At 40.3% G+C, this 23,871-nt stretch overlaps 1 long non-coding RNA gene across 5 annotated transcripts in view; it reads right to left on the bottom strand.

Annotated features, from left to right (window-relative positions):
* Window positions 1-297: 297 nt before the first annotated feature.
* LOC308644240 overlaps window positions 298-23,871 on the bottom strand; it is a 175,894-nt gene continuing 152,320 nt past the window's right edge. For 3 of the 5 annotated variants that reach the window (XR_014020927.1, XR_014020928.1, XR_014020930.1), the window contains 2 exons: window positions 20,406-20,516; window positions 9,455-9,995 (listed from right to left, as the gene is read on the bottom strand). This is a non-coding gene — a long non-coding RNA (uncharacterized lncRNA). Of the gene's footprint in view, window positions 603-9,454; window positions 9,996-20,405; window positions 20,517-23,871 lie in introns of those variants that run through there. The other 2 variants (XR_014020929.1, XR_014020931.1) reach the window with 2 other exon arrangements.

Here is a 23,871-nt window from a genome sequence, read left to right as displayed (position 1 = left end):
GGGACTAATCACAATGAAACCATATCAGCCACCTATGTTAAGGGGTTTTCTGCTATGGTGTTCTGCCTTGTCCTCCCTAAATTATAGAACAGCTGGTTGTGAAAAGCCCAGACTGGGTTCCATCCACCCCAGTTCCTCACTGACTGGCTATAGTCACACTAGCCTTTTTGTTGGCTCTTTGACTTTTAAAAGTATCTTCTGCCTCAGATCAATTGCTGTATGTAGTTGCTTCTGCCCGGGACTCTCTATCCCCTGATTAATTCCCGCTCTTCCTTTTCAAGTCTCAGCTTACCTATAATTCTCTCTAAAGAGTCATCTCTCCAGTTCCACCCTCTCCACCCTACCTCTACCATCTAAATTGTGTTATTCTTATCGTCTTACCTATAGGACCCTCATTCATAATATTTCACCACATTTATGGAAATTGCAATTGTATATTTATTTGCCTGTCTCCCTGATCAGACAAGCATGCTCCACAAGGTCAGGGGCCATGACGACTTTGTTTCCCTTGCTGTGATTTTTAAGATGGCAAGTGCTTCCCAGATGTGCACTGGTCTCTGTCCTCCTGCTGCTGCTGCTGTTGTTGAAGACAAAGCCAAATTCTGCAAGAAGACAAAGTTGGACATAGATGAGAAAATACTCCTTAATCCGGTTTTGTTTCTATAGCAATTACAGGGTTTGGTTATAAGAAAATATGAACTAATTCTCAAATCAGAGCATGTTAAAGCTGGAAAGGACCCAGGAAGGCCTCACAGAAATATCTCTAGGGTATAGAATGACAGACAAGAGGAAAGGGAACAAACAACAAAAGCTAAAAACAACTATTTACGAAGTGCTTAATATGCATTAGCCTTGTGCTAAGAGCTTTACCTACATGACCTAATTTAATCTCTTTGAATTTCCTGAGAGAAGGTTCTATTAGCCTATTTTACTATTAAAGAAACTGAAACTCCTTGAGGTTGTGTACTTTTGTCTAAGATTATACACCTATTAAGTGATGGTGGCCAAGACTGCAAGCAGGTCGGCCCCAACCTAAGACGGTGCTTTCCCCAACTTTAATGTGGGTGCAGCTCACCTGGGGATTCATTTAAGATGAAAATTCTCGATTCAGCCCATCTGAGGTTCTGTATTTGTGAACAAACTTGCTGGTCATGCTGTTGTTGCTGGTCCTGAAAACACACTTTGAGAAGCACTGGCCTATCTCAGCACTTTTCAGACTTGACTGTGCATTCGAACCAAGTGAGAACCTTGTGAAAACTGCAGATTATGAACCACTGGGTCTGGCTTGGGATTCTACATTTTTTTTTTTACAGGCTTCCAGGGGAGGTCAATTGTTCTCATCTGTGCACCACATTTTGAGGGGCAAAGCTCTTATGCCCCCCAAATTCAAACTTCACGTTGGAGATGGAGGTTGGCCTAAATCTCAGAGCTTTCTAATAATCACTGACAGCCAGGCTAGCCACTGACAATGATCATGCCATCAAATGATAGCTGAAGCTCCCTTGAAAGAACAAAAATATACCTGCTGCCTATGATTTGCCCCCTTTAAAATTCATGTTGAAATTTAATGTCCACTATGAGACGGTAAGAGGTACGACCAGGTAGGATGTTTAAGAGATGATCAGGTCTCTTCCTTTATGGATGGATTAATCCACTCATGGGATTAATGAATTTATGTGTTACTGGGTTGCCTTAAGAATATTAAGAATAGGTCGGTCTGCTAGTAAAAGCCAATGGGGCTGGGTGTCTCTCTCTCTCTCTTATTTATTTATTTATTTTTGTCCATGTAATGACCTGTGTTATCCTGAGATTTGGACAGCCAGAAGGTCATCACCAGGTGTGGCTTCTTGACACTGGACCAGTACTGTGAACCAAACTAAACTTCTTTACTTTTTAACATTCCGGGTCTGTGTTATTGTGTCATTCATCATAGAAAAGGACTGAGACACCACCCTTGGTTTTTAACCAACTCAAAGAGGGAGACGGGCAGATGTATGGGCTGGAAACCTAATGGTGCCTCAAGTGAGGACAAGGTTTTGAGTGATGTCAATGGGGAGCCCTGCAGCACCCACCAAGTGCACCTGAATATGGAGTAAGAAGCCAGCCCCCACCCTTCCCAACGTTTCAAAGCAATGTGATGTCATCAGTTCTAAAAACCCCCAGGTTCATAATGAAACTTGTAATCAGGTGAGTCTTGTTTTGTTTTGAGTCCATTCACACTCTTTCTCACAGTCCCCTCACTTGGTGACTGCTGGGGCACACTCTGGGGGTGAATTCTGGGAACTCTAACTGATCTTTCAGGTTTACATAAAGTGGGTTTACTCCCCTCGGAGAACATCACTGGCTTTCTTGTAAGTCTTCTCTCTTGCTCAGAGGGGACAACCTGCTTTCATTCCTGATTGACCCTTTTAGGGCCTCCAGGTGTTGTGCATGCTTGAATCTTCTCTCCATCTCTCATCTTGTGTGAATGTAGAGAAAATGCTCCTGAGAGAACTGCCAGGACAGATACCAGGAAGCTGGACCTACCCTTGAACTTCTTGACCTTGTATTCTTTCCTCACTGTCCACCAAACTTGATTAGGAAAGTGAGCAGTTTGACCCTTGCCCAGTGGAAGCTAGCCTAGCTCTTCAATGGAGTCTACTTTTTAAATACGATGAATTTTCCTCTTTACAGTGAGGCAGACAAGGTGAAGGGCACTCGCTGAAAGTCAGCTCCACTTCAGTATTTAGCAACCACCCCATGAAGAGCTTGCAAGAAAGGATTTTCCCCCTGATGTCCACCTGAGGTGGAAATAGAGGAAGTGAGAAAGGAAGGACCTTGGGAGATCTTGACTTGAGCTCTGACTTCTTCATTTATTTAGCAGTCCAGCCTTTGGCAGGTTCTTTCACCTCTTAAGATTTGGTTTCCCCATCTGTCGATGGGGATAATGCAATCAGCATCATATTGTGAGTCTCAGTATTAGATCTCAGGACAACCTAACCCTATTGCACCCAGAGTGTAGGATATACTTCATAAAAATCAGCCCTCTCCTCCCTTCTTACTTCCCCTCCCCACTCTAGATTCCAAGTGTGATGTGCAAAAATGATCAGGCTCTGCAAAATGGCAGTTCCAAAGTGTTTTGTGCCAAGGTCCATTTAGGTTCCAAAATACTCCCATTCCGCTGCTTATTTATTTCTGTGTTCTCGCCGTCTGATGTGTATCTGTGTGTCTCTGTGATTACACACTGCTGTCACTCAGAGCGCCGGCAGATACCAACAGATTCTGTTACAACAGCTGATAGTTGCAGGCCCGCCTCAGCATTTGATCAGCAAAGATTCTTCCCAGACCCCGAAGGAACTGCTCATGCCCAACTTTATTTTAAGAAATTGGTTGCTTTATTTACAAAGAGACCCTTCCAAAAGGTTTCCCAGCAGGACCTAAATTGGTGATTTTGTGCAAAAGAATTAAAAACCAGGTTCCAACCGTGTCGTTTATGGAGGTCGGCCACATGTGCAATACAGACAACGCTAGGCCTTAATGCTTTATTAGATTGGAATCATTTCTGGCACTTAAACATTTTGATGAAATTTGTTCAATTTTCTGGGTGTGTTTTATATGAAAAAATTAAATGTTTCTTGGAAGTTCTATTAAATAGACACCGGCAACATCTCTGGATAGTTTAATGCTCAGAAATCAATGATACAACATTTCATTTAATCCACCAATTGAGAGCTGTACTGCAGTGATTCTCTTTTCTTCTGGGCCTCACATGATCATCACTTTGTAAACAAAGAAGGAAGGGGAATAGGGACATTTTCCTTTTAGTTAGGAAAACCAACATACACCATGAGATTGTATGAGTTAGGAATAGGCATCACATCTGGGCAGATGTAGCCCATGGGCTCTCAGTTTGACTAGCAGAGTAAGTAGGATTTTGGTACTTATGCCTATTTAGCTAGTTCCTTTTTGCAGTGCACAGATTGAGCAACAATATGTAGTGTTCCCTAGTCAGGCCTGGGGTGCCCCTTCTTACCCAAATGAGAATCAGGTCTCTGCTTTCAGCTTCCTGATCATTCATAAAGCTTTAGCCTCTAATTGTTTTTTTTTTTCCTTCATCCTAAGAACAATATATGTCTTCCTGGTCCCTCGACTCATAACCTACATGTATTTATTGGGTACCTCCTCTATGCCAGCATAGAGATGATCTTCAGTAAACATTTATTGAATGATTGTATATTTATGTTCTTCAGATGAATTGAAAGATCACAATAAAAATGAATACAATCCACTTTAGGCCCTGGGAATGACATTTGCCATGTTGTAGGGAGAAAGAGGTTCTTTGTTTCTTCCACCCTGTTCACATCTCCGCAGTGTCTGAGAGGGGAGATATTTGTTGCCTTGCCTATGGCTTCAGGGGAACAATTCTCTGTTGGGGATAGAAATGCAATTCACATAAATGCTAGAGGGTGAATCAGCAAATTTGCTGAAGCGCTACGTAAAAGCACACAGGGTGAGGATTTGAAAAACCTTCAGAGGTTCCCTTTGCCCCAGAGAGTCTCTCCTTGGAGTTCCATCCTCAGATTCCTTCATTAGACGTGGTGGTTTGGGGATGCTGTCATGTTGAGTGAACCATGAGAAAGGTTTTTACCCTCGTATTTCTACCCTCTTTCTTTTGAACTAGAAAAAAAAAGAGAGTCCAATGCCATGGTACACAGAAAAGGAGTGGGACCTGGAGAGAAGGCTGCAACTTTTTGAAAATAAGCATTTTAGCCTTGGGGACAGACACATCTGAGCCCAAATGACCAGATGGCCAAGGACCGAATGGTCTGTCCTTTTTCATTTTCATGGGGAAGAACTACCAAGGGTCAGAGTGCAGAGAAAAGCAGATAGCAGGACTTTACCAAACCTGAAAATCACTTGCCAAGTTAATACTGGATTTTCTTCACTGGGCTGGGGTGGTGTGGTGGGGCTGCGGGACTCTCTCTCAGGTTTCTGGTTGTGGTCTATGGATTTGGGAGCCACCCACCCACCCTTTCTGTTTCTCCTCAGTTTTCAGCTTGCTGTCAGCTGCCTGTTGTCACCTTTGGCTCCGCCTTGCTCATTGCCCCATCCATTTTTCATGAGTCAGGACTCAGGGAGGAGTAAGGAGAGTGACCATAAAAACACACTGGGAGTATCTGTCATCACTGGATCACAAACTTCTTTTAAATAAGAGTTAATTCTCACGACTTCCCGGTGAGGTTAGGAAGTGTATCAACACCTGGACATTCTGAAGTGTCTTTTTGACTTCTCTTGTCATTCATAGTCTCTCCCAAGGCTCTGGGTGCTCCCCTTGCCCTCCAACAGCACTCCTTCGAAGAGGAAAGCTGGTCCTTGCAACCTCAGCAGCTGGCACCAGGTAGGGTCACATGGGAGATAATATGCCAAGCCTCTTATTCTTTCCATAGAGACGGCTTCAGACTTGCAGCCACAATTTCCAAGTTCAAAGCCTGGCTTTGTCACTCACTACAGACAATATACTTCTGCTTTCTGAGCCTCATTTTCCTCATCTACAAAATGGGAATAATAGATGCAATTGACAGACACACACAAGGAAGAATTTTCAACAACTTTAGTGAAGGACTATTAATAGGTAGATTGTGCAGATTTGACAAACCCTGGGAAGGTAGCCCTCATCTCCAGGTTCTTCCAGAGCTTCACTTCCTGGAGACATTCTGAGGATTAAAGGAAACGACATCCAAGTAGGGGCTGAGGTGCACATGCTAGGTGCCCAATTAAGAATCATTCTTGGGGAAAAAGAAGAGTAAACCATCTCAGAGGCAAGGCCAGCCTCTGTCATTGCTGGATCACAAGCTTCTTTTAAACAAGAAGATTTTTCTAGGCACATTGAAGAAAATTGCTTACTGGAAATACTTTTAAATAGAAAGGAAGCCCTTCTAATATCCAAATACCTTCTTCTCCCTTCCCTCCTGTAATTAAAATGCCTTAGTCTGTGTCAAAGCCTACCTTCCTCTCCCTCCACATCCCAATTTTAGAGAGGTAGCACCACCATAATGAATGAATGATAGCAGGGGCACTGCCAATAAGAAAAACAGAAGATATAAGAATTAGACAAGGAGAGGAACACAGGAGAGAAAGGAACACAGGAAAGGGAGGCTGAGTGAAGGGTGGGCAATTTGGTAAAATCCAGTCCACTGCTTCACAATATGCCCTGGGATTGACAGGTGCAGTGGCTAGACATAGCTTTTATAATCTGACTTTACACCACTTCTGTAGATAGCATGGAATCATGTGGCAAACCTTCACCCTGAGACCTTGTAATATCCACCAGGAATCATGCATTTATTTACAAGCACAGAAAAACAGGCAAAGCAGTTCAAATGAATCAAGATTTTATTTATTCCCATGATGCAGCTCCCCACAGGTTAGCATCCTAGGATTAGTGCAATGGTTCAGGGAGGTTTTGAAGTCCCAGCCCCTTTCCAACTCCCTGCCCTGGCAGCTTAATGCATGGCATTTGCTCTCAAGTTGATTATTCCATGGGCAGTTGGTCATCGTACACCCAGACAGAAGGAAAGCAAAGCGGGCAAATAAGCAACTGGATTCCATATAAGAAGGGTCAACTTGCTCAGTGACCCTCAGCTCTCCTCTTATTGGCCAAAATTGCATCTAGCTGCAAGGGAGTCTGGGAATGAGAGGTCCAGTATGTACAGCATAAACTCTTCCCTCCATTTATGCTCTATTTAAGCTTCAGTAAAATCTGCATTGTTCTCTTTAGAGCACCTTCCAGTAGGACAGTCAACACCCACATGTATAAAAATTTAAACCTGCTGAAGTTGTGGTGGAATACGCCTTTGGTCCCAACTACTTGGAAGACTGAGGCAGGAGAATTAATTGAGCCCATGAGTTCCAGTCCACCCTGGGCAACATAACAAGACTCCCATCTGAAAAAAAATTCACAATAGCTATACTATAGGGAACCAACCTAGGTGTCCCTCAGTAGATGAATGGATAAAGAAAATGTGGTAGATATACTCAATGGAATATTACTCAGCTTTAAAGAAGAGTGAAATTATGACATTTGCCAGTTAATAGTTAGAGATGGAGAATATCATGCTGAGCGAAATAAGCCAATCCCTCAAAACCAAAGACTGAATGTTTTCTCTAATATGTGGATGCTAATTCACAATAAGGCTGGGGTGGGGCACTAGGGAAGAATAGTGTTACCTAAGATTAGGTACAGGGAAGTGATGGGAGGGTAGGGTAGAGTATATGGGGATAGGAAAGATAGTAGGATGAAATACACATTATTACTATATGTATATATGTGACCAAATGATCAATATGATTCTGCAACATGCACACTCAGAAATATGAGAAATTATATCCCATCTATGTATGATATATCAAAGTGCATAAATGCATTCTACTATTATGTATAACTAAAACAAAAAATTTTAAAAATGAAAAATACATTTGAAGAACAAAAAAAAATTGAATTAAAAATTCTTATCCTCAGCAGCATGAACTCTATGTAGCTACCATATAGGATGGTGTAGACATAGCCCATTCATCATGGAAAATCTTGCTGGACAGCAGGACTTCAGATGAATGCAAGGATTCACAGGCTCTTGCATAAGAGTTGGCAGAAGCCGAAAACAGACAACGTGGAAGACATCTAATATTCTTGGCAATGACCAAGGCTATAACTGTTGATAGCACTGGAGGAATAAGGCTGAGGAACCTAGGGACTGATTCCAAAGTATTTGTGGTCAGTTGGCAGCAGAAGCACAGCTAGTATAACCTAAATAAGATAATGCACTGGTCTCTGGTCTTCCTCAAAAATATGTGGAGTTGCCCTCTGGGTTTGGCAAATCGAGTCTGGTTCGGTCTCTTTCCTCACATTATCGACAGGCAGAAGGTCCCTCCCTTTCCTGAAATCATCATGAAGAATATATTTGGGTTTAATGGTCTGTATAGCTAGCTCAGTCCAGCCTTTAGAAGAGCTCAGAAGCTGAGGGGTGGAGAAATAGTCTGATTCCCAAGAATCTACCAGCATTATTTGTCTAAGCATTAGGGGGAATTATTTAGCTAAGTCCGGACGACTTGACTGCAAGTTTACCTCTGAGAGTCTATTTCCCTTTCTTTCATCACTTTAGCGTCATTGCTTGCATTACATCTTGTGCTCGGGTTGCACACATTGCTTATCTGGCCAAAGGCTTCTGACGTGGGCTCACTCTGAATGGCATTTTAACTCAACTTTGAACTTCTTGGTCTAACTCTTCTTGCTTTTCCTGGACCGCACGCACAATTAACTCTCATGCTTATTTCTGACATCGGGCGCTGAAATAATGCTGTGAAATCCATGTTCTCTTTACTTCCCCCTCCTGGATCTTTGGGACATCCCAGTTCAGGTCTGTGAACCAGTGCCACCAGGGCTCTGCCAGACAGAGGCTGTCCTGATAAATGCTGTGCGCGGTACCACAGCTGAAAGTTTTCCTCCTCCAGCTCTAGTTGAAATTAATTACACGTATTGCTTCCCTTCCCATTTATCTTTATGTCTAGAAAAGTGATAGAAAGTTCTGATCTTCCTTGTGTGGTTCCGCAGCAGTCTCGGTTGCCAGTAATTAAAGACGCAAGGCCCATTGTAGTCATGAAATCAGAATTGGATTGTGAACCCAGTGAACAGGGACCGTCTGCCTCTGCATGATGCTTTTATAACTTCCTTTCTGCAGTAGGGACCCAGTTGGCACCCAATAAGTAATAAATAATAATGATAAGTAGTCTCAAATCGTGCTTTCCAGAATGGTGCCTTGCCTTTTCTGATTTTGTAAAATGGCTTCCTGATGAAGTGGAATGTACATGTCACCATCATAGGAAATATGGATTGTTCTTCAATGAAATATTAATGATGATCAAGTCACTAGGCTTTTCCTTGGTGAGGAGTGAAATTTTTTTTAAAAAAAGTAGCTGAATTTCTTCATAATAAGTTAAAATATTATTGCATCAATAGTAAGTGTGAGAATGCATGCTTTTTTTCTTTTCTTTTTTTTTTTTTTAAAAACTTCTCTCTCAACCTCATTCCATCTCTTTTCTGACTGCCCTCATTTGGGGTATTTTCATTCTTCAATAGAAACTTCAGGCAGATAATGACATGGTTTGAGAAACAGCGGGTATCACGCTTGAGTGGGTCAGAAGCAAAGTAAGGTCTCCACTACCAACTAATTTTCTTTTATTAACATTGGAAGAGTTCTCTGTATAATGGGAATAAAAATAACAACAATGTCTACTTCCTAATGTGATGAGGATTAATGAAAGAGTAGGTACAGAGGGAGTGTCTTAATGACTGACATGCAGTATGACCTCAAGGTGTTTAGCTCAATTGAACCACTCCACCACGTGTACACAGTTCAAAACAACATGTTGTACAGGATAAATATATATAGCAGTTAATTGCCAATTTAAAAAAGGAATCTCAAGAAATGTTAATTTTATTCATTGGTGGTGGTGAGGGAGGCAGAAATTAAAATTCAAGTCTCCCCATTTGCCCAAGTTAGCCGCTTAGGTAAGAGACTTTGGTGGAGGAACTTGTCACAAGGATTGGCTGTAGTGAGATTTGGGGATTATCTGTGGGTTTCAGCTTCCTGCCCTCTACTGCTTCCTGATACCATTTGAGGGTTCATTTTGCTGACTGTGGACCTGCTCAGGAGCTTTCACCCCACCTTGGCTGATGTGGTCAGGATTAGGCAGGAGAACAAGAGTCAGTCAGTCTTTCAGGACCCAAAAGAAGAAGAGGCGTCTCCAGTATTAGAAGGGATGGGCATTGGTTCTGGAAGAGGTCCCGCCTCTGGGCTTTTCTTCCCCAGCAACTGCCACCTGCAGCCACCAGCCCTGCTCCCTGGGGTGCTCCCTGCTCCCCACCCCCTCCTTGGGGCTGTCTGCAGCCTTATCTGGTGAGCCACAGAGGGCTGAGGTGAGATGGAGCGATAAGCAGGAAGTACAGTGGAATTTCATTCCTGGAAAAAAAAAAAAAAAAAAAAAAGAAGAGGGACCTTGGCATGAGTAGCAGAATGGAGGGTTCAGGATGTTAATCACTGCTCCTTTTATCAGACAGCTTTATTAAGATCAATGTTTTTTGTTGCCAAATTAGAGTGGACCTAGAGCGAACTTCCCAGCAGTTATTAACACAAGTCCACATTTGCTGGAAGGATTGGGTACCTCCACGTGCTCAGCCATAGCTGGAAGTTACACAATATCTATATCATTTTTCACAGCTTTGTCATTAGCTGGTAATGATTTGATTATTTTGCAGATGAATCACAGTATAAATCTCTTTCACAAACACTACCTCCAAGTATTAATCAAAACCATTAAGGCAAAGCAGTCGGTGCAAATTAAAAAATTTGCATGTCTAAATTAAAAATTACAGTAATACATCATAAATAAATCTTTTAAATTCTCTATGGCCTCTATGCACATCCTTTCTTTGGTGTGTGTATTCTATAATGAGACCATGAATACCAAGCTTTTCTTTCTCTCTGTATTATATATATACATATGAACATTATTTTAATTTTAAAGGTGGAATTCAGATCCTTAGGTGCAGCCTGGTATTAGAACATAGAAGGTAAAGGGTGGTTTTTCTTCTCTTTTTCCCCATTTATTTCGTACCCACCCCCACCCCCACCCTGCAGAAGGCTCAAAGACAGCACAAAAAAAAAGAATAGAAGCTGTTGCAGATAATTTGCAGTGTCTTCCGTTGTTGCAAAGTAAATATTTGTAAAAGGTGATGCTTCTTTTTCAAATAACTTTGAACTGTGAGGAAAATTACCAAGTTGTGTTTTAGGTAATATTTCATTTTGGAACTATTAACACATTACTTGCAATATGGGAGGAAATTAGAGGGTTTTGAGTGATGAAAGCCACCTTTGGCATTAAAAAACTATTATTATTCCCTTGAAACGCAGAAGCAAATTAAAACAGGAAAATGAAACTTTCAAGTGCCCTGGATTTGAAAAGGCATTTTTCCCCCCTTTCATTTGTCAAAAAAAAAAAAAAAAAAAAAAATTAAATGACTTGTTTCACTGGAAACCTGGAATAAATCATTTATAAGGCAGAAAGTACTCTTTTCAAAATGCCTTTGCCAAAGAGTTTAGGCAAGTGATACTGCCTGTGTGAGTCCCCACCACGTACTGGGTGTAAATAGGCCTCTGTTGAGTGTTGCATAGACGAGGGTGTACTGGAGATTCATCACCGCTCCAGGTAATGGGATGGCAGCAGCAATTAGAAAGCACTTTCACTCTGCCCAGGATTTAACCCAATTAACCTATCTGTAACCTATTAACCTAATTAAATAGAAGAACTTCTCCATGAGGGAGGTTTACAGGACTCTACCGGATTGTGGGTGGGAACTGGGAAAGAGGGCATGGATCAGGGAATATTATAATATGAAGTCCGATTTTTTTTTTTTTTAATAATAGAATTGGGACATCAAAACACAATTCTAAGGTGCTTGGCATTTCCCTAATAGGAGACTGTGGAATTAACTAGTAGGTGAGTTTTATACTCATGGATACCTCTTTGCCTTGTGGGGATTTTTACCTTAAATTATTTTTTAGTGATATTGAAAGACTGGTTTAGGGGCATGGAGAGCTATTCTGCTCCTGTCTCTTGAAATCCTTATTTCAAACAGATTTAAAGAGTAAAGGGGGAAATTTGAATATTGTTTTCTTTAGTTTAAGTCAGTCCTGTACAATTGTTTTAGCACCATGGCTAAGCACCACAGCTGAACATTTATTTGAAGATGGGATGCACATCTGGCCCTCTGCTAGCCTGTGTGAGCTTAGTGAATTGCTTCGTCTTTCTGGGTCTCAGTTTACTCATCTGTGTAAAATGAGTAAAATGAGTGGGTCGCATGAGATGGTCTCAGAAAGGTTTTTTCCAGCTCTAAATGGTTTGTGATTTTTATATCGTTACTTCTCTCTCTACTTCCTCTCCTTTTGATACCATTTTACTAAAAATAATTGCTTCTTGAATGACGCTGGCTAGAACTGCACTATTCAATATGGTAGCCCTGTGTCTGGAGATGAAGTAAAATAATGTCATATAAAAAGTTCAGTTCTGGGCTGAGGTTGTGGCTCAGTGGCAGAGCACTTGCCTAGCATGGGTGAGGCATTGGGTTGGATCCCAGTACCACATTAAAAAAAAAAAAAAAAAGTTCAGTTCTTTAGTATCCCTAGCCTCACACTAAGTGCTGAGTAACTACCTATGGCTTACGACCACCTCCTGGACAGCACACATTCAGACCATCTCCATCAGTGCAGAAGGTGGATAAACCTGTAGCTGTTTTCTTAGATTTTCAGATTTGCTTCATTTTGTAGAGTCCAGTCTTTTGTGTATGTTTAATGTTAGGGAAAGGCAAGCTAGTGACAAATTTGACTTTACTCAGTTTAACTTTAAAGATGTTCTATATTATCTGTAGGGCACTGAACTAGGCACGTAGGCACTTATTCGCAGTGTGATCTTATGCACAAGGTTCAGCTATTCTGAGCCCCGGTTTTCTCATCTGTCAGGGGTTTGGAGTTGCCTGATCTGTGGGTTGGTGTTAATGCATCCACCCTGAGAAACAGAAGATGCCTAATGACCATTATGATTGATAATCACTTAATGGCATACCAATGTCCATCATTGGACTGATGAGAAATATTTTTTATTTGTTAAAAAAATATTGGATTGAGAAGGAGACATGTAGAAAATTATCACAAATACAGGTATTTTGCTTCTGATAAAAATCATAGGTTAGAAAAATGGATATTGAAGGATGCAAAAACCTTATTAGCCATGTATCTACTGGGGCAGGGAAAGGAGAACTGAATGTTTGAATGAATGGAGCAGTTCTTCAGTTACATCCTTTAGTGCTTGTGATGTCTCCTTCCCACTCCCAACCCAGCATCAAGCGATAGGGCTTGCATTCACTCTTCTTTACTTCTGCTTTTGATTTGACCTGAGGACAGAACAGGCCTAGTAAGCTGGTGTTCTGCACTGGTGACTTCTGTGAGGGAACAGCCCTCCCAGGAGGTTTCTAGAAGACCCTCCCTGTGCAGTTGGAGAAGGCTTCTACTTCCCAGTTCTAAGTTCAACCATAGTTCTACCACCCTTTCAGAAGGGTATGGTAGATCAACACATGGCTTTTATATTTTAAGGGAATGATATTGGGGGAGGGCTCCATGGAAGCAGTGTCCCTCCTGGTTACCAAGGGCCAGGAATGAAGATGAGATGGGATGACTGTTCTGAGGAGTCTTTTGAGCATGCTGACATCTGTCACAGATATGTTTTCTGTTCCCATGCCCCTTATACTTATTTTTCTCATTTTCTTTCTAGAAAGCAAGGAATGGTATGCTTGCAACTTTAATATTATGATAAACTTTTGTGTGAATGAGTGGCTTCAATACAAAATACTTTGCAAAGCAAGTGATTTCTTCCAAACTCTTTCCTAGTCATCCAAGGGAGTATGGATTTCAAAGTTCAGAATGTCTCTTGACTTGGGCTTCTCATTTTGTTTTCCCCACACATAACTGTCTCCACCTTTTATAATATTTATTACAATAATCCCACCACAGAGATAACCTCTGTTGACATTTTAAAAATTTATGATGAGAGCACATGAACATATTTAGAAAATTCAAACAAGGCGGAAAGGTACAAAGTGGAATAAAGGCTCCCTTGTATCCTCCTCCTTCACTGAATCCCTCTAACAAAGACAGCCCCTGGTAATGCTCTCTTCTGGGATCTTAAAAAGCCCATACATAATACTTATAAGTTGCTTCTTAGCAATGTGCAGAATAAAAACCACAACGTACACAATGTTCTGACTCTGCTTTTGTTTCTTCTTATTGACATCTGAGATTTTTTTTCTCCAGATCAGAAAGCACAAAACTTCCTCAATTTTTCTTTTGTTAACTGTACAACATTCTACCCTATGGATATTCTCTATTCCATAAAATAGTGAAATCCTTCCCTAATTGGTGGACATTTAGGTCATTTTCAGGGTTCTTTTGTTGTGATGGACCATGGTTTCTATTATACTGTTTTTACAATGTAGCCATCAAATCAATTTTTAGCTATGTAATTACTAGGTCAGAGATAATATGTGTTTTTATTTTAGTAGCTTTTGCCTAATGGCCTTTTGAAAAGTTTGAACCTGGTGGTATGCAGTATCCTCAGTGTTAAAAATGATTGTCTTCCTGCAGATTAACTAATATCAGGTATCCTCACACTTAAACATTTGCCCAGCTACTAGGTGAAAATGGTTTCTTGTTTTGATTTACATGTCTTTAATGATGAGTAAGACTGAGCTTCTTTTTGTATTTTTATCTGCCGTTGTAATTTGTATTCCGAGGCCCATCCACCCCCACCTTCTGCAAGCCCATGAACTACCTCCGCTGTTGTCTTTTGCTAACTTGGGGGAGATTCCTCTCTGCCTCATTGTTCTGTTTGAGCACTTTCTAATTTGACCAAGTTAGCCCTCTGCTTGTGTTTTGCAAATACAGTTTTTCTCCCATTTGTTGTTTGTTTGGGGACTTCAGTTATAGTATGTCCCCAGTTGGGGTTTTCATTTTATGTAGCCAATTCCCAGTCATTTCCCTGGGACAATCTGGGCATGTAATCTTCTGAAAGCAGAAATGTAAAATAAGTTGTCCCAAAGCAATTGCTAATAGTTTTTCCTTTCACTTCCAAGAGTATCCTAGTTTGCTGAAAAATTAATGATCATCTTCATCTTTGTTCCTTCCCCACCTCTACTTCAATCAGACTTTGTCTTTTTTTTTTTTTTTTTAAACCAGGAATTCAACCTGGTGCACTTAACCATGAGCCACATCCCTAGCCCCTTTTATTATTATTATTTTTTTAAATTTTGAGACAGGGTCTAGTTAAATTGTGTAGGCCCTCACTAAATTGCTGAAGCTGGCTTTGAACTTGGGATCCTCCTGCCTCAGCCTCCCCAGATGCCGGGATTACAGGTGTGCACTACTCCACCTACAACTTCCTCTTTGACTTACCGAGAATATTGGAGGTTCATCATAAAACTTAAAATGCTTTTTGAGGCAAAGAAAATTTTAAAAAACATGGAAACTCCCTGATAAGGAGGCTTTATTTACTTGTTCAGAAGGATTCATTGACACGTATCGACTCTAAATCTCGTGCTAGGCAACATAAGCAAGTCAAAGACAAGCTAAGAATCTAATAAAGACATGAAAACCTACAAAGTTAAAAGAAGAGCACACTTATCTGAAGGATGATTTTCAGCTCCATCTACTTTTTTGGGTATATAAATGCAAGTTTTCCTGTTGTATAACTATCAAAAAAAAAAAAAAAAAAAAAAAAAAAGAAGGCCCCTTCCAGGGTATGCCAGGAAATAAAGGACTTGTTTATCAAATAGTTATGAGAAAGCACTACCTGTAAGTTATTTTTTCCAGGTGGGTATATAAATGAGCAGTCAGTTTTTCCTAAGAGAGAGCAGACAGAAGAATACCAGTTGGTGGTTCTTAAACAGAACCAAATATAAAAGATAATTGAGTGATTAAGCATTTGTTGTCTAAGAATAAATAATGAATCTTTTCATGTAACTATTTTAAAAAGAGAAGCCCTATTCAGTATTGTCTATTGTGTAATGCATCTGTACTCTCGGGGTTATCTTTAGTGTTTTGTCTGCGCCTGATAACCAGAACAAATGATGATCTTTGTAGAAATATTGGAACAGGTTAAATATTGTGAACAGATGAAAACCAATTTGTTTTTGAAACTTCTTATGCCCAAGTGTTGATGGCTACAGAATATTCCTCTTCTGTGTAGTAGTCATTAATTTAAACCAGTTTTTGCTGGCTAGGTAGGTGTGTCCTTTTATATCTCATTTTTCTTTTGATTATAAACAAAAGTAAGACAAACATTTTCTCACATTAAGGCTTCCTCTGTATTGTCAAACGGTCCATTAGCAGAGATTCCTAAAAGAGAAATTATGGGGTAAAAAGGTCTAAGGTTCTCCCATCCAAGAGCCAGTTCTGAGAAGCAAATTGGCAATTCCTTCTGCTCAAACATTGGTGTTGTCTGGAACCACGGTGTTGCTCCACTACCAACATTCCAGCACCAAAGACACAACCAAACCAATTTGGTGGCTTAAATAAGCAAATCAGCGCCCCCAGTGGCACTGAGAAGAACAGCTCTCACTTCTTTGTTCTGAGGTTGAAAATACTTGGCCCTGTGAAAAGGAGTTTCATTTTTGTCTTCCATATTGCAAATCTTCATCATATGGTAGAAACCAGAAAATGTATAGCTATGCTTTTTTGACCTATTCTTTGTGCGTGGCTTGGATAATGCTTGCTTTCCTGATCTGGGTTCTGGGTCAATAAGGATAAAGTCATTCATGTCCATCCTTCCAAGTCTGGGCTTGAGAATCCCCATTTGCTGTCTCTGTGGTTTGCCCTCAATTTACTTTCTATTCTCCCCAACTCCCTGGAGGAAAATTTGGCCGCATCCTTTGTAGTAGTCAGAGAAATGAGAAGATGCCACAGCCACTTGGTACAGCATCGTGTGTTCAGCACATATGGAGTTTTTAAGGGTGAGCCCAGACTTACTGAGTAAGTAAGATTTGTATTTAAACAGGAGTAAATGACGGAGTCACTTGGGATGAAAACCTGTTTGGCAATCCTCAAGAAGGGGCAGATTACTTCTGACAGGTCTAAACAGCCCAGGCAGATAGGATCATTTAACTATATTTAACGAACACTGACAAAGGAATGTTTGATTAATGTCTCCCACCCAAATATCCAGGGACTGGCAGGTCACCTTCTCAAACCAATAGGCAGTTGAGAATTCTCTTTCATTATGCATGATTGCAACATGCTTTAAATGGTCTGACGAGGACACGCTCCACCAAGATCTCAGGATTTCCTGGAGTTTTCTGCAGTGAGAAGGATGCTCACTTCTATTTTGGGTAAGCATGGGGTGGGGGGCAGTCTGTTTAGTGGGACATGTATTTATGCTAAGCCAAAATTGCACTGATGATTTGAAAACAAAACAAATCAATAGAAACCTAAACATCCTCCCCCTCAAATTGTTAAGTGATGAAAATTCCAATGATTTTAGTTTTGCTTCAATTCCAATCATTGAAGTTTTATTTTTTTTGTAGGTATTTATGCAGGATTTATGCCAAGCTCTCTTATGTGATCCTGTTTATTTTTATTATCTCTTCAACTATCTGTGAGTTTCTCACTTTTGAAATGTAACATAAAATCTATTTTTAAGACTTACTACTAAAATTTCAGAAAGAAACTAAGAGTTGCACATCCAGAGGCCCATTCTGTATCCGGCATTGCCAGTTCCTAAAAATGGGACCTGTGACTCTGTCTCTTGCTGAGGGTAACATTGTTTAAACATTCTGGCAAAGAACAGAAGATTTCAAAGTCAATGGAATCTTCTAGTATGTATATTAAATTGCTAGTGTCTGAAATTTGTTCATGGGGGTTCTGTTGAACTGAGTGCCTTGTTTCTTGGTGCTTTCTAAGACCACAGCACTTTTTAAGATTATACCAAGTTTTCCAGGAGTGATTCTGGTTTTCCAAAGAAATTATGATCAAGTGGAGTTAATCTTTTGTATAATGATGAACTCTATAGTGATTCTCTACCATTGGAGATGTTAACTTTCTCTTTTGTTCACTCACAGCACTTAGTACAGATCCTGGCGCATAGTAAGTACTCATTAAATGTTTGTTGAAAGAAGGGAAGCATGTGCTGTTGAGATTCTGTTTAAAGAGGTCCCCAAAAGAGCTATCTGGTTCCAAGGAGTCTGTCTGGAATATGACTTCCTGGACCAGGTACCTCAAGAAAACATATAGAAACTGCCTGTGAGGAAGTCATGGCATTGGTGCTACTCTTAGGGTATGAAGTGAATAGGGAGGGACAGGGAGGTACTCTAATATCATCTTACCTGTTATGTCACAGTGAAATACCTCAAAGAAGCTTTCCCCAGTCCACTAAGTGTAGGCCGTATGAGTTTTTTATGGCTGCTATAACAAATTACCAAACTTGGTGTCTCAAAATAACAGATAGAAATTTATTGTCTTACCATATTGTAAGGCCAAAAGTCTGAAGCAGGCCTCACTGGTATAAAATAAAAATGTCAGCCTTCTGCTTTCCATTTTGGAGGCTGTAAGAGAGTGTTTTCTTGCCAGGCTACCCACATTTCTTAGCTTGTGGCCCTTTCCACCATCTTCAAAGTCAGCAATGGTGGGTTGAGTCTTCCTCATATCTTATCCCTCAAAACTCCCCTTTTGTCATCAAATCTTCCTTTATCTTTCCTCTCTCACTTTTAGGGTTCTTGTGATTAGACCCACCTGAAAATTCAAGTAATCTTCCTATCTTCAGTCCTTAACTTAATCATATCTGTAAAATTCCTTCTACCATGTAAGGTAACATATTCACACATAGGGATCAGGACACTTACATTTTGGGGTGGTGTTATTTAACCTATTGCAGGAAGTCTTTATTATATACTCCCACAGAACTCTGTGCTTTATAGTATGCTTTATAACATCAACAAATGTTAATTACTTAGCTTGTCCTGTGACTATTCATTTAATGTTTGTCTGCCTCTAAAGATCTATGAGAACATGGGCAGCATCTATTTCGTTTATTCTTGTATCCCCAGTGCCTGTCACAATACTTGGTTTATACTACACATCAGCTAATATTTTGGCAAATGGAAAACCTTCCACCAACCATATTTCATTGATATTCCAATGCCCCCGTGAGACAGGGGTACCATGCCCATTTTGTAGGAGAAGATACTGAGGTTCAAAGAGCAAATAATGCTCTTTTTTTTTTTTTTCGGAATCAGTACCCTCCATTTCATATTTGAAGTTTTTCACGTTCTAGTATGTTGCAGGTGGTATTTGCTGCCACACCCCAGGAGCATGTCAGAAGACAGAAAGTTTCCAAGAAGGGCAGGGGAGATAGCATCAAGTTTTGATATCACAGCCAGGGTCTGCTTGACTCTTTGACTGGAAATGGTTGACTGTTTGTGATTTGATAAGCAGGAGCATTCACTATCAAACAGGATTTCTTGGTTGAGCAGGTTTAGTGTCAACTGCTCCAAGGAAAGGGCAAATTATCTGTATGGTTAACAGTTTTAATCATAGCCTGGTGCCCTGATTCTCTTTCTACACATTAAAAAAAACAAACAAACAACAACAACAAAAAAAAACTAAGTGATTGGAAAAAAAATATTTCTTCTTCAACCTCTTCAAAACCCTGATTTGTTCAAGTTTATACTGGGTCCTTATCTATTGTGTTCAGCCACCAGGGCAGACTATGGTAAGAATCTTTTACAAAACCCATCAGGAATGGGTGGCTCAAGGTGGTGCTATAAAAATACCTGCTGAGTTCCTTGAATGATTAGTGACAGTAGCCAATGTTCCTTAGTGACTATATGGGAGTTAGGGAAGATAATAGAAATATTAGTTTATTTATGTTTTTTATCTCTACCTTATTCCAGTGCTATAGGTATGATGGTGAGTTTAGGAAATCTAAAACCAAGAATAACTTCTATTCTAAAGCAGATGCTTTTTATAATAATGCATCAGAGGCCTCAAGAATTACCAGCCTACTAGCTGATTGGTGTGGAAAAAGGCAGCATGGTATGACGGAATGAGATTAGACCTTAGAGGAAGGTGAATTTGAGTTTGTGTTCCTGAAATCACCACTTACTGGCTGTGAGAATTTGGACAAGTTACTTAATTTACCTGAGCCTTCACTTTTCATTTAAGAAATAGGTATGTGTTTTGAACTTGAAAATAAATACTTCACGTGGAAAGTACCTAACAAAGTGACTGGCTTGAAACACGTTATTTCTCTTTCTCTTTCCTCCATCTTTCAAAGAGTTTAAAACCTTTCTGCTTTGCAAACATTTCTTCAAACAGCAACGATTATTCTAGACTGCTCCATGTCAGCATAATTTTAAAAGTACGCAATTGATACATGATAGCTTGGTGCTATGTCAAGTTATCCACCACCGGGACAAGGAAATGACTGAAAATGTTCAATCAACCCCCGTGCGATATGCTTTACAAAGTCAAGTAGATGTGGTCAGCATGGCCGAAAGCTTTGCTACCAGTGCAGAGGCAGTCTAAAAGTTTTATTAGAGAGAAAGAGCTGTGCATTCTGAATCAAAGTCCATCAGGAAAGACACATTCAGTGTTATTTAGTGACTGTCACTTACCCAGCAGGATTTTGATGTGTTTATTGATGTGGTTACCTGTATAAATCAGGATTTGATAAGATTTTAGGTCCTGTAAATGAGCTCTTTGTCTACATTCCTGAATAGGTGAACAACTGCTTGTGGCACCAGTTGAGTTCCTGAGGAAGTAATTACTCACCCAGTGAGGTGCATGACAATGAGAGGGCTGAACCCACTCTCAACTGGTATGAATGAAGAGCAGGGAATATGCCAGCAAGCACTCAGAACTGAACTCGCAGACAGAGAAGCCCTTGAAAATTAAAAAAAGAAAATTAAAAAAGAAAAGAGAGATGAGCACGATCTCGACCTAAAGACTTTGAATGGACCGCAGACTGTCTTGCCCAACTTTACTGAAGCCTTATTGAAGAAATTTCGGGTTTCCAAAGAATGTGTCCATGCCAAGGACAGGTGGCCAAATGGGAGAAGGAAGACTACAGAGGCAGATGTAGCAGTGCCCATCATGTTCTGTGGGGCAGCCTCATGGGGTCTGGAACTCTGGCTCCACTGACAGAGACCCTCAATAAGATAAAAATGGCTGCTTTAAGCTCTTGCCAGCTGCTGCTATTTCAATTCAATTCAGGCTCTCTCTCTCTCTCTCTCTCTCTCTCTCTCTCTCTCTCTCTCTCTCTCTCTCTCTGAATATGTGCTTGTCAAACAACTTTTGATCATGACTTGGACACTGATTGCCTTCATGGGGATGGAGTTGGGATGGGTTAGTCCTGTGGTCAGGTAAACGTGTCATACTTTGCATACGTATCAACTTCATGATATTTAATCAACTTTCAGTTCAATCTTGGGTGATCTATTTCTAGGAGGCAGACTGAATTGGGAGATTCTGTCCTTTAAGGTGACCTGTGTACCTACCTACCTATCTACCTAATTGCCATTTTGTATTCTCTTGATGAGGTTGGCAGTTGCCAGTCTGTTTTCTTGGGTAAATAATATCACTTGCATACTTCCCCCCCCCCTCCATTTCTGCCTATACAAAGTTACTCTATAGATCAAGAATTGGAGAATATTTTTTTTTCCCACTAAAATAGTCTTTGTGGGCCTTCGGTCTTTGTTTCAACTATTCAACAAAAATTGGTTTTGAACGAATATCTAACTGCCAGAAGAGCAGTGACCTTCCTTGTGGGAACATTCAGAACTTAGCTGAATCTCTTTAACTGAAAAAAAGTTAGTACTATTTTTGCTTTGCATTTTATATGGTAGTGATAAAGGGACATGAGCCCCACTGTCAACCTCTTTGGGAAATAAGGCCTCCAAAGATCTTAACCTGGCCCTTCCTTGTCACACTCATCTTCTGTTAGCAGGCAGCATTGCATGTTGGGACCCTAGAGCCCTTTATTATCATTCCTCCATAGAATTCTCATCAACTGACTCCCATCCACACCAATGAGACCTCTTGAATTTTATCTCATTTTACAGTTATTTATTTATTCATTATTTATTTATTTATTTATTTATTTATTTTACTTGTCTCACTTAAGGAGTAGATTCTAGTGCTGGGGGCGGTGGCACACACTGAAATCCCAGTGGCTCAGGAGGCTGAGGCAGGATGATTGGGAGTTCAAAACTAGCCTCAGCAACTTATCTAGGCCCAAAGCAACTCAATGAGACTCTGTCTCTAAATAAACTATAAGAAAGGGCTAGGGATATAGCTCAGTGGCTAAATGCCCCTGGGTTCAATCCCTACTACAAAACAACAACAGCAAGAAGAGAGAGAGAGAGAGAGAGAGAGAGAGAGAGAGAGAGAGAGAGAGAGAGAACATTCTAGAAACACCACATTTCTTTGTCTTTCTCATATTCAGTTTCCTCATATGTAAACTAGGACCAATGTATATAGGATATATACGTTACAGCTCTGGAGGGCATAGCTCACGTTCTGTCTTTCCACATCACTGCCCCATGACCCATGATGCCAAGCATAACTCCTTGTATAGTAACTGCTTAATTAATACATTTTGGATGAATTAATGAATTTAATTTGAGGTTACTGATCTCTTTAGTTTTGAGCTTTGGCTTTCTCTCTCCTTTTTTATTTTCCAGGTGAATGGCCATGTGTATTTTCTCTCAGTTTCTGAACTAAGCTTCTGCTATAGATTCCACTGGGTCCTTCCCTGTCCCTCTCCGAAACCTGAAGAGAATTTAGGAATTCTGCCAAAGCCCTGGGGTTATTTGAAAGTACAAGAAGAGTCTGCCTGGGATTCCCCTTTCTTACAGTTTCGTTTTGAGTGTAATATAATGTTAGAAAGATAATTTACAGAAAATACACTTAAAAAGGAAGATATGGGGGTGTTATTTATAAAAGAAGAATGATACGTGTATTGGCAAGATGTGTGACTCTTAATAAATCATTTTAACTCTGTGTGAGGGTTTGAGCATTATAGTGATGGAATATAAGCCTATGTTTATGAACTGTGTAGAAGTGGCAAACAAAAACTGGACTACTGTTCCACCTGGGATTACACACAGGGATGCCTTTTTTTCCCATAATTTTTGTTGGTGCATTATAGTTGTAATAATGATGGGATTTGTTGTTACATAATCACAGATGCATGTAATATAACAATATAATGTGGTTAATATTATTCCCCAATATTTCCCCTTGGTCTCTTTCCTCTAAGAGTAGAGGATCGGGGATGCATAGTTTGCCTTTTTCCAAAGAATCACTCAAGCTTTCACCTGGTCATGTGTGTGTGTGTGTGTGTGTGTGTGTGTGTGTGTGTGCATACAAATATGTATATATGCATATGTGCATATATAAGTATATATCTATGTATTTTTCTATGGAGGAATGGAAAGAGATTGGAAGAGGGTTTATTTTAAGAATTTGCTAACATGATAATGGGGACTGAAAATCCATAGAACAGGTTGGTATGCTGGAGACTCAAGTGGAATTCTGTTTTATAGTCTTCAGGCACAATTCTTTCTTCTCCAGGAAACTTCAGTTTTTGTTCCTGAGGCCTTTAACTAACTGTAGGAGGCCCACACACATTGAGGATAATCTTCTTTACTTAAGTCACCGATTGTTAATCACATCTACAAAATACATTTTTAGCTACATCTATAATGATTGACCAGACAACTGGGCACCATAGTTTAGCTAACTTGACACATTAAAGAAGCCATCACATCTATTAGGAGAAAATCTCACAGTTACAAATTCTGGGAAAATGTATTTCCATATTGTCAAGATTTTCTGGGATGGGCACTCTTGAAGGTGGCATTCATCTTCCTTCCCATTTGTACCTTGGAGTGAAGTCGAGAGGACCTCTTCTGTCACTTCTGTTGTAACCATGTCTCAGCTAGCTGAAAACTTCTCCCTGACTTGCTTCCCACCACAGGGCACAAATTCAGCTACCGCACAGGTTTGGTGGTTTTTAGAGTTTACATTCATGCTGGACCCAAAGCCCGAAAGCATTACTTCTATGCCTAAGGAGACTGCAGCTCCAGACAGATGCTGCATGAAAATCCATGAGATCCCCCCAGTCCCATGCATTATGTTGACCCCCAGTCCTGTATCCCATGTCCCCAGCTTTTCCTTTTGCAGACCTCAGTTGTTACTAAGCTAATCACTTGCAGAGGTTTGTCAAATATCTAGC

The sequence above is a fragment of the Spermophilus citellus genome, assembly GCF_964194105.1.
Source record: "Spermophilus citellus genome assembly, chromosome: 3".
Taxonomy (NCBI): Eukaryota; Metazoa; Chordata; class Mammalia; order Rodentia; family Sciuridae; genus Spermophilus; species Spermophilus citellus.
Note: the sequence above shows the minus strand (reverse complement) of the source record. Positions and strands in the feature narration are given on the sequence as shown.